The sequence below is a fragment of the Miscanthus floridulus genome, chromosome 2 (assembly GCF_019320115.1).
Source record: "Miscanthus floridulus cultivar M001 chromosome 2, ASM1932011v1, whole genome shotgun sequence".
NCBI lineage: Eukaryota > Viridiplantae > Streptophyta > Magnoliopsida > Poales > Poaceae > Miscanthus > Miscanthus floridulus.
The window spans coordinates 96,638,600-96,648,620 of NC_089581.1; the positions used below are offsets into that span (position 1 = coordinate 96,638,600).

General features: G+C 46.0%; 1 non-coding gene across 1 annotated transcript; it reads right to left on the minus strand.

The window, feature by feature from the left end:
* Positions 1 to 9,047: 9,047 nt before the first annotated feature.
* LOC136540999 (small nucleolar RNA R71) lies at positions 9,048 to 9,154 on the minus strand. The gene has a single exon (XR_010780115.1). It is a non-coding gene; the product is annotated as a small nucleolar RNA R71 (small nucleolar RNA).
* Positions 9,155 to 10,021: the final 867 nt, after the last annotated feature.

A 10,021-nucleotide genomic window follows, 5' to 3' on the forward strand; every position in this document is an offset into this window, starting at 1 on the left:
ATCGAAGACCAACCCGATGGCAGCGCGTAAGGCATCGTGGTCATCACTCTTTGATTGGAATTGACCCTCATTTCGAGTCTTGGATGATGTAGGGTCCATGGTTTTCCCCCAAAGAAAGGCATCGAGGAACTATATGGACCGGCCACCAAGAATCTAGAGTCAGTCACTAGTTGGTCTTGAACCGGGCCCCCATGAAGGGCATGCCGGGGCTCCACTCGAACAAGCCCGTTAATAACTCACCGAGCACCATGCTCCATCTAGCGAGGAAAACACAGCATGGCTCAGCCTCTCCGTCCTAGCAAATGGACTCATGAGGGATGACGATCACAAGACGAACCGACCCCCCAACCGAAACCCTACTATGCGTGGGGGCTTGGCATCGTAAAGAGACCGAACATGCGGTCGTAGAGAAACGATGAGTGTCATATGCAGATCGCCATCCTGCAAAGTGATAATAATGAATAGTACTCCCATGCGCCCTCAAGGAACAGATCGCAAAAAGCCTTTACAGGAGTGTCTCACTCCTCCAAAGGCTCAGGGGCTACTGTCAGATATCTATATCTAGGTATCCAAGCCAATGGATTAATGAGCATCACGTCACCTCATCCGATGGTTAAGGACACAACTACGGCCTCGTCGAACCCCTAGGGGCTGAGGCACGCCTCGTCCAACTCCGAGGATGAGGTTTCTTCCTCGTCCGACCCCTAGGGACCAAGCCACGCCTCGTCCAATGTCGAGGATGAGGTTTCTACCTTGTCTGCCCCCTAGGGGCTAGGCCATGCCTTGTCTAACTCTGAGGATGAGGTTTTTGTCTCGTCTGACTCCTAGGGGCCGAGCCACACCTCATCTAACTTCGAGGACAAGGTTTCTACCTCATCCAACCCCCAAGGGCCAGGCCACGCCTCATCCAACTTCGAGGATGAGATTTTCACCTCGTCTGACCCCAAGGCGTGGGCTCCAACTCCAAGGACAAGGTTTTCGACTCGTCTGACCCCAAGGCATGGGCTCCGACTCGTCTAGTCCCATGAGGAGGGTCCGCCTCGTCCAACCCTCGAGGGTCGGATTCCGTCTTGCCTGGCCCCTAGGGAGAGATTTCTACCTCATCCATTCACTAGGGGTCGGATTTGCTACCGGACAAAAGTAGTGTCCCTAGGGTAGGACCCGAATCGCTTCAACCACTATGGTGTGGAGGCACACACACGGGAGCACATCTCGAGCATGTTCTAAAGCGACTAGCGGTCGCATTAGGCCATGCTGGGAGACTCATGTCACCCACAATGCTAATAGGCTAGCACTGTGCTGCCAACTCCCTACCTGACCACCATCCAATGTCAGTCGACCGGCGTCAGTTGATTGGCACTGTACCACCAGCCCCCCCGTATGGCCTTTTTCAAGGACCCTTTGACCATTCCATCTACTCAGATGGGATGGAAGACAAGAACGATGCACGACACCCGCACGTATGCTGCAGCGGCCAACAGGACCTCAGTGCGACACCGCTACCACCACAATATATAGGGTCAGCAGGACCCATGCAAAGAGGAGGATGGCACACCTCTGGGAGACTTATTTCTCTTTCTTTTTCCCTCTTCCCTTTGGCTGTAACCCCTGCTTTCACTTGGGCTATAAAAGGGAAAGCAGGGCATTGCACTAAGGGGGATCACATCATTGATTCACCGCACCACATTAGATCAAGAGCACTAGCGTCAAACCTCAAGCACATAGCTGAGCAGCGACCGAGCTCTCGGACCCATTTGTTCTTCCACTAGAGACATGGGAGCTCCTCCCTCTCTCACCAGTTTGTAACCCCCTACTACAAACTCAGTGCTAATAACATGAGCAGCCCAAAACTAGACGTAGGGACATTCGACCCAAACCAGTATAATCCTTGTGTCCTCTTAGCACACCATCCGAACCAGACGTGCAATATTAAAAATTTACTTGTTGGTGTTTACTCAAAACACCGACAACTATTTTTCTCAGAATGCCTAGTCCTTGGCTTGCGGAAATGTTGTGAGGAATATCATGACAGATGGGTCAAATTTACACTGCAAACCGAGAACAACACAACTAGGTTCAATGTCAGGATCGAATGATTTCAGACAGAGTCATCTCGCAAACCAACCATGCTATAATTATCTACATGAGATTGCAGGAATTTAAATAAATGAAAAACAACTAGCTATGGAAAAAGTTGATGTGTGTAAATTTGTATCATCACCAAGAAAGAAAAATGAATAGAAAGATAGCCACATATTATGTTCGCTTGAACTTATCAACCTGACTTATCAGCCATGGTACAATGTTTTTCTCTCATAACAAATCAGCGAACAGTACTTTTCAGCCTGGCTTTTCAGTGAAGTGAACAAATGAGATCAAAATGAAGAATACAAGAAGCAAAAAATATTGATTCAAGCTGCTGGGTAGTCGAGTATTGAAACACACATGTTTTACATAAGGTGTAATAGTGCAAAATATATAGCCCATGACGTGTGAAGGTTGTTGGCATTTCTTATCATCACTGCCAAGTTTGTAGATAGAATCTATCCCTACCATTGGCACCAGAAATGCCAGTTGGTATTTCTTAGCACCATCACTAAGATTTGGATAAATGTTAGCGACGTCACCAAGGAACACCAACACAATATCCGCAAGCGCACAGATCTATCGTTGTAGCATTTCACCTAGAAGTATTCAGGGTATCGTTATTTATATTTTCCCAAAGGAAGGCAAGGTGTAAGAGTCTAGCATGGATATGAACAACACTATATACTTGCATAGTGAACCAGTAGTCTATGACAGGGGTAAAAATGGTATTTCAAGGATAGTGGACACACATCTGGACCAACCTCAATGATAAAAGGAAAATAAAAAATAAAAGAATGTTCCTAGGTGGAGCAGGTATGTTCTAATATAGCCGTGCAAAGAATAGTTGATGATCGTACAAATTATTTGGTTAGAGCTAAACCTAAGTGTAAGATGGATGGGGAGATCTCTGAGCACTGGTCTACCAGCAAACGCGAGAGACTTTAAGATTCCTACACAATACTCGAATGTGGGGGATTACAAAGGATGGACAGGGTTGTCACTACCTACTGTCTACCCCTCAACCGGGGAGTACCGTCATATTCAAAGGTTCCCGTGCACCCGGGCACCATGCCCGTGTACAAAGAAACTACCCATATCCCTCTGGGGACTCCGACCCTATAGATCGACAAGCATAGGACATGGGCAAACCCAAAGGAATGACGAACTGCCACCTCGACATAGCTCTACCTCTACTCATACAAATTGTATGAATGATTAAGCATAAAGTTGCACATGTTAAGATCATAGCATAGAAACTATATGCTAGTTCATATGTCATGATTATAACATGAAAACTATACTCTAGTTCAATAGCACAACTATATTTATAATATGAGAACATGACTTTGGAAGAAATTCTCAATGCATTCATACCAAGCTTTCTCTCTTTCTCCCAAGGAGCCCAAGCTCTCCTTGATAGCTCTAGGTAGCTCAAAATACTACTAAAAAGTAAAAAGAGTACAATATGTGGTAGTGAGGTAGAGGCTCCAAATGAGGTGTGTGATGGGAGAGAGCTCCACCCCACTTCTTATACAAGCTGGAGGTCAGTTTGGAGCTAGTAAATTAGGAAACTACCCTATATCGCCTTAGCATGCCACCATGCAACCGCTTGCAGAGGATGTACCCAGGCCATGGCGCCTAGGGTGCGAGCGCACCCAGGGTGTGGCCACACCCTAGCTGGCTCGCTTGGCCATCGCCTTTGCCAGGTGGGTTGGTAGCTGGGCCTAGGCTCCTCTCAAGTCGATGCCCGGCCCAGATTCATCAGTTGCTTGAGCCTTTGTTTCGTTCTTTTGCGTTTTTTCTGCTTTACACTTTCTAGATTGTGCCTTTTGATTATATTCCCATGTATTTGATGTATATGTCCTTCAAAACACTAAGTATCCAATACATGTGGAAATACATCAATAGTAAATGCATATGTGTCAAAAGTTTGTTTATTTCTCCCATTTTGGATATAAATTGACGGTCGAATGTGGTTGTTAAGGACCACCAACAAATCCCCCAAGCTTAACCCTTGCTCATCCTGAGCAAATAGCTAAGTACATGGTTGTTGATCAGGAGTTCCTGCTATGCTGAGTATATTTCATAAGCGCCATGCCTATAACAAAGTATTCTTCCGTAATTCAAATAAGTTGGCATTTTTATCCACCCTTTTCACTTAATCCTTGTGGGGCGTATAGCTTTTCCAAGTTCCTAGGTGGTTGCAAGATAGAACGGTTATAACAGAATCACTAATCATTCATTCCTTGATCAATTGTCTATCCAAAGGTTTTATGAGTTTTCAAAAATAAAAGTAAGTTCCTTAGATGATTCTCTTGATCGCTCAATGTGTATGAAACCACACTAAGGCATTTTGATATTTTTCCTTCTTTTTCATCCTACCACTAAATGGCTTTCGTGGAGTTTAGGGTAGGTAAGAAATTGAGACATACTTGCATCGCATATTTTGCTAAGTCAAAAACCGGACCTCAAGGAGATGCAAGTCATACACTTTGATTAAGACGTGCAAGTGCATGGAATTTTTATAACTTCCTAATTCTAAATATTTTTGGTACTCCCTTGAATCATGAATCTCTCTCTTTTTGGATGAATGCCTTTATTTGAAAGTATGGGCTATCTTTATTTATTTATTTCTTTTCTTTTCTTCATGCTCTTTGGCATGAATTTTTTTCTCTCATGCTTTCTAGCATGGATATTTTTTCTTCTTTTTTTAGCATAGCCCATACTATTCTTTTTTGCATATGAAACTTTAGAAAGAGAGACTCATGATAAACAAATGAGGTAGCAGGCCACGTGGCCTGCTACACATTAGCAAGGAAAGGCCCAAGCGACCGAGGCCCAGCAAAAGACGAGCATCATAGGTTAGGAACTAAGGCTGGGGTCAGCAGTGGCCAAATCTCTAGCTCTAGCCATGCAACATTTGCAAAGCGCATGACCTCTCCCCATTACGACCATCAAAAGAGATGGGGAGAGGTCATGTCTGACCAGGCGCTCCTGCTTTGACAAAAGTGGACATGCCTCACTAACCCCACAAGGATCGAGGGGACAACGGTCACCACAGCTCGGTCAGGCACCAAACCTATGCCACGGCGCAAGGACAAGACAACACTGCCTCAAAGCGGTGATAACGGGTATGAAGACCACCAACTAGATATGGCCCGGTGATATGGATATATGGTCCCACCCACTATGGGATGGGATCAGTGATGAAGGTCATGACATTGAAGCCATCTAGGCTAGCAGTGAGCCCTGACCTCAGCAACTAGGGTCATGATCCTCAGCTCCTCAAGACAAGATGGTCATCACCGACCTAGGGCGGCCACCAACTCCCATATGACGCCCTAGGAGACAAGACAATGATGACAAAGACCATAATGGAGACCATGCCGCATAAGATGGCTAGCAAACCATCACCATGCCCACAGTGCCACCATGGCTGACACAGTAACACTATGTCACACCCTATCATAGCATGGCCATAAGACCATGATGATAGCCATGACTAGATGAGCACGAGAAGATGGTGTAGCTTGCAAGCCAAGTTAGGTAGGACCTCCCTCACGCTCACGACCCTTTGGTCGGGAGAGCCTCCTCTTTGTATGAGCCTTGGCCCCAAACTCTATATAAGGATTGCCAGGGCAAGACAATTGACATCCTCTACCATTCCATTCATTCACCATCATAGTAGGGCTCCTAGAGCTTCTCTTTGAGCAGCCCTTTGCCTAGCATAGGTCCTTCCATCCCTTCCACCATTCTTGCACCCCTTCTTGTAAGAAATTTAGATCATTCAAGCTAGGAACACACGCTCGATAATCTCTAAGACTAGATGTAGGGCTCTGGCCTGAACCAGTATGAATCCTCATGTCTATTAGATGCTACCATCGTCTCTCTAGAGCAGCGTGACAATCGTATAAGTTTACTAGTTCGGTTTACAAAACACCGACAATTGGCGCACCAGGTAGGGGATAGTCATGCACTCTCGATCATTGAGAAGGAAGCGATGACTCCCTGCACTTATGTTGGATTTGCTTTTGGTGTAGCCCCTTGCGGCCGCATCTACTTTGAAAGCCTCAAATTTGCTGACATCAACGGGCCAACTCCCATAGACGGTCTTCTCCCTGGCCAAGCCTTGCGCTTTAGGGACATGGACTTCATGGCTGACCGCCTAGGTTGGCTATGACTGAGTGAAGAGAATGCAGCTCCACCACACATCTCGATGCCTAATCATGAACCGACTCAAGCCGGTCCCATGATCATCAACTCTAATGCGCTAGCATGTCGAGTCGACGTCTATCTTGGGACAAATCCTAAGCCAGAGCTAAGCCGACGCATTTTCTATGTGTTGGCGAATGCTTTCACCCAACTCTCTAGAAATGGATCCCTACTACTAGAGGCCGAATTCTAGAATCCTAGCACTCCACTACCCTCCGAAATGAGGGATAGGATCATGCTCTTTGAGGAAGAGTTGGCTAGGCGCAATGGCCAAACAACGACACCAGATTCCCCCATGCTCATGGGGATGATGGAGTAGGACCTAGAGTCCCTCTATGACCTCTTGCTAGCGACTCTTGAGAGCACAGACTCTAAGTTTGATTCCAAGGGGAACTACCCTCTACTGAGGGAGTGCAACATGTTGCACCCTTTGGAGGATGGGGCAGTGCTGATAGAGGATGTAGAGGATGATGCCTATCTGGTTCCCCACACCCCTGGGGAATAGGCCGAGTACGACCAGGAGTGCCTAGAATGAGCTAGGGCATAGGAAGCTGATCAGGCCAACACACGCCATGACGATGGATGCCCTAGCCCACAACACCTCGAGCCGAGGGAGTGTAGGCACAGGCACGCCATGTGTATGATCAAATCCAACAAGGTAAGAGGGAAATGCCAGTCTTCCATTGAGCCAGCCAGAACATCATGGTAGCTACCATGATAATGCGAATGGTCCTTGAGCCCTCGACTGATGAGGGAAACCACATACATCAAGAACTACAAAACTTGCTGGAAACCATAGCGATACAACAGGCTCAAAGTTTCATAGGGAGGCAACATCTTGAGGCCAACCTCGTACACATCTCCTTGGCACGTGGTGCCCTGAAGGACACCATGCATGAAGCATGCTCCGACTAGACAACGGCTACACAACACATAGGTGGGAACCCTTCCCAGCATGCAACCACTATGTCGGAAGCCACAATGCCTGTCCAACTCAAGGCGTCAGGTGCCCTAGGCTAGACTGAGCGGTCAAGGATCAATTACATTATGGTGACAATGACTCGGACAAACCACGGCCAGCATCCTATGGTGCGGGACGCTTGACACAGCCTAAGCCCTGATGCATGTGGCTCACAGGCATTCGTAAAAAGGATTCGATAGGTGCCATTCCCGGTGCACTTCTGTGCGCCACCAAACATCATCAAGTACTCTAGGGACTCCAACCCTGCCGTGTGGTTGGAAGACTTCCGCCTCACCTATCGAGCAGGCGGGGCAGATGATGACCTCTTCATCATCTAATACTTGTTGTTCTACCTTGCGGAAAGTGCCTAAGCATGGCTCGAGCATCTCCCCATGCACAGCATCCACTCATGGGCAGACTTAAAGCACATCTTCATTGGGAACTTTCAGGGCACATACTACGCCCTAGAAATTCCTAGGACCTCAAAGCCTACAAACAAAAAGTGGGAGAGACTCTACACGAGTACATCCACCACTCTTCCAAGCAGTGCAACGAGCTTCCCGATATCGTGGATGCGGATGTGATTGGAGCGTTTGTCTTTGGCATGACCAACAAATCGCTTGTTCGTGAGCTTGGACGCTGCAAACTACGAACGATGCGAGAGTTGCTTGACCTCGCAACAAGCCACGCCTCCGGCGAGGAGTCCATCCATGCAATCTTTTGCAAACATAACGGTGTTGGCGGTCTTTTTCGATAAAATCCAACCACCAATTAAGGCACAAAAAGAGGAGAAATAAGCAATCTTGAAATCACTATTTTTACCCCTGCTATAAACATTGGTGTACTTGCAAGCATTATTATTCAAGTTCATATCCATACTAGACTCTTAATCAAATGCCTTCCTTTGTGAAAAATATAAATAACGATACCCTGAATACTTCTAGGTGAAATGGTACAATGCACTCCATGCGCTTGTAGATAAATATCTAAAATTGCTAAGGAACTATCAAGGCTATTACTTAGTGGCATTGCTAATCATTAGTGATGACGCTAAGAAATACTAACAAGCATTTCTAGCGCTGTTGACGGGATGGATTCTATCTCCATACTTGGTGATTGTGTTTAGAAATTCCAACAAGCATTTTCTGGCACCATTGTCGGGGAAGGCATATTGATTAAAGAATCTAGTAGGACATGTTGATGATAATATGCATGTAAGGTAGCCATTGTTTATGCAGGCTAACTTTGCTTGTTTTCTCCTGTTTTGGATGAAAATAGGATAGTGTATGACCGGTTACAAACTACCAAAAAACTACATAAAAAATCCAAAGGCACTCCTAAGGAAGAAACGGTCCCGTACCGCTTCTTCTGCCACTCCATCGATAGTCAAACTAGTCACCCCCGCACCATCCACTACTCCAATCATGGCCAAGACCCTCCATGACTACTCCACCCCCATTGTTCCCAATGTGCCCATTGGGCCAGCTGTCAACATCGATGATGGGAACTTTGAGCTCCGTACCGGCCTCATCATGATGGTGCAGGTGAACCAATTCCATAGTTTGCCAAGCGAGGACATGAACATGCATCTCCAACACTTCCTCGAGTTGTGCTACATGATTGTCATCAAGGATGTTGCACCTAAGAGCATCAGGCTCTGCTTGTTTCCCTTCTCCCTCTCGAGGAAGGCGAAGCAGTGGTTTTACAAGGAAAAGGAAGCTGTCAAGACGTGGAATAAATGTTCCGCGGCATTCCACGCCAAGTTCTTCCCCATGGGCAAAATAATGCCCTAAGGGGACAAATTTCCAACTTTTAGCAAAGCTCCATAGAAACCATTCCTGAGGCATGGGAGAGACTGTAGGACTACATCCAAGCATGCCTGCACCACGGGATTGAAAACTAGTTAGTGCTCCAAAATTTTTATGATGGATTAATACCCACGTCTAGGGGCCACCTCGACGTTGCTGCTGGAGGTTCCTTCCTTTCCCTCACCATTGATGGTGCCACGGCTCTCATTAATAAAATGGCGTCGAATCAAAGCTAGGGGGAGGAAAGGAAAACACAAAAAGGAATGCATACCGTGAAGGTGACGAATATGGTTTTCGTAAAAATAGATTTTTTGATGAAAGACTGGAGGAATGACCCAAGAGAAAGATGACATGATGGGCACCGTCTAGGCCATGGACTCACACATGACGTGTGAAGTCTGTGGGAATGTTGGCCATTTAGGGAATGATTGCCCCAAACCCATGAAGAAGCTGCCTTCATCAATAACGGGTTTCGCCAACTAGGTAATAATGGGTGGAATAACCAATCCTGCCCGCAAGGTAATTCGAACTACAACTCAAATTACAATTTGAATCAAGCTTCCTTCAAAGACTTGGTATTAGGGCAAGCAAAAATTAATGAAAATATTACAAAGAAATTAATGTCAAATGATAAAATGCTTCAAAATATAAATTCTCAGATTGAAGGTTTAATTTCTGTTGTTAAAAACCAATTAAGTTTTAATAAAATGATAGAAACACAACTAGCTCAAATAGCTATCGCAATTCCTATTGATAGTAATGGAAAAATTCCTGCTCGTCCTGAAAATTCTCGTGAAAATGTAAAAGTGGTGACCACAAGGGGTGATAAGACCACTCGTGATCCACCAAACCCCAAACAATCCACAGGAAAGGCAAAAGAGCGCCAGGCGGCCAAACCTTCGACAAAAGGAAAAGAAAAAGAACAAGAAGAGGAGATGGCACCAAAAGACTT